The sequence below is a fragment of the Crocodylus porosus genome, unplaced genomic scaffold (assembly GCF_001723895.1).
Source record: "Crocodylus porosus isolate Cpor-Errol unplaced genomic scaffold, CroPor_comp1, whole genome shotgun sequence".
Classification (NCBI taxonomy): domain Eukaryota; kingdom Metazoa; phylum Chordata; order Crocodylia; family Crocodylidae; genus Crocodylus; species Crocodylus porosus.
The window spans coordinates 46668103-46669843 of record NW_017728907.1 but is presented as its reverse complement, the minus strand read 5'-3'; the positions used below and the strand labels follow the sequence as shown (position 1 = coordinate 46669843).

Genomic DNA, 1741 nt, shown 5'->3' with positions numbered 1-1741 from the left:
CTCCCCTTGTACTCGGCCTTGGTGAGGCCGCAGCTGGAGTACTGCATCCAGTTTTGGGCTCCACAATTCAAAAAGGATGTGGAGAAGCTTGAGAGGGTACAGAGGAAAGCTATGTGCATGATCAGATGTCAGGAAAACAGATCTTATGATGAGAGGCTGAGAGCCATGGGACTATTTAGCCTGGAAAAGCGCAGGCTCAGGGGTGATTTGATGGCCACCTATAAGTTTATCAGGGGTGACCACCAAGATCTGGGGAAAAATTTGTTCACCAGAGCGCCCCAAAGGATGACGAGATCGAACGGTCACAAACTCTGCCATGACCGATTCAGGCTGGACATAAGAAAGGACTTCTTCACTGTCTGAGCCCCCAAGGTTTGCAATAGCCTGCTGCTGGAGGCGGTTCAAGCCCCTACTTTGAACGGCTTCAAGATGCATTTGGATACTTATCTTGCTGGGATCCTATGACTCCAGCTGACTTCCTGCCCCTGGGGCGGGGGGGCTGGACTCGATCCTCTGGGGTCCCTTCCAGCCCAAATGTCCGTGAAATGTCAGTGCTGTTAACTCCTGCCGCTAGTGATACATTTGGCAGGAAAATCAAATGCATTTTATTTTTCCAGTGCTGCCTCAGGTGCTGAAACCTCCTGCCAGCCTTGATGAAGGCATGAAAACATCCATCTTCCACATGCTAAACCCCAGGTGGACTCGGGCATTGTCAGCGCCCTTTTCTGAGACTCCCAGAAAATGGGGAATGTAGAGACAGCTTGAAATTGGGCACAAGTGTCAAAATAATGTGATGGGTCCATAATGATTACACCACTTCTATTTATTTCAGTCCAGTCTCAGTTTTCAAATTTAAATCGGTCCAGTCACATAATTTCCAGCTTGGACTGGGATGCCAGAGAAACAGAGGGACGCTGCCATGGCATAGAGCCTGCTTCCCAGTGAAGACGCCTGGTTTTCGGATGTAGTTCTTTGTGGTCAGGCTTGGGATAAGCGTGCAGTGGTGCTGTACGTGTCATGCTGGTAACAGAGGCTGCAGGCTCCGGCTGTATGGCAGTATTGTAGGTTATACAGACCAAACTGACAATCAGCTGTGTCCTGACTCCTTCCCTCTCTTTCCTCACTTAAGTGAATCACACTAGAACTCAGTTCTTTTTGGCTTTATTTTAAAGCAACTATTTGTCAGTCACCCGTCAAGGATTTTGTTTTTACATTTAACACACGGGCCTCAGTCTAAATGTCCTTCTTTCTCACTAATGAAGGGAATGTCTGAATTTTGAAAGGCCGTATCACATTGCCAGATATTCGACTTCCCAGGATGAGTTCCTTTCAGAACTGCCCACAGCAAAGCCTCCAAAACATGCAGCAAATCAAGGAATAGGTCCCTTTCCTCCAGGAGAATCCAGATAGGAATAAAGACCTTCGTGAACCTGAGTCTAGGGCAGGGAGACTGCTCTGCCTGTAGCCTGGAGATCGATAGGGTCCGAAGTCTCCTAGTGAAAGAGGCTACTGCTCTTAGAGCAGCACTTAGAGAAACAGAAATAATGTAAGTTAGCAAAAGTCCACTACTTTTATTCCCTACCTGGCCCTTGGACTGCCTATCACCTGCTGGGCACAGAAAGCAGAATTCAGTGCAAATGGCATGCAAACAGCCAGCACGATCTTCCTCCTGCTGAAAGCTGCTGTTGAGGCTTGGAAAGTGCCATGCTGATTTTGATATTTAAAAAAAAAAAAAAAAAAA

At 47.4% G+C, this 1741-nt stretch overlaps 1 protein-coding gene across 3 annotated transcripts in view; it reads left to right on the top strand.

Annotated features, from left to right (window-relative positions):
- Positions 1 to 1741, top strand: part of TESK2 (testis-specific kinase 2) — a 101805-nt gene that overhangs the window by 84653 nt on the left and 15411 nt on the right. The window lies entirely within an intron of this gene.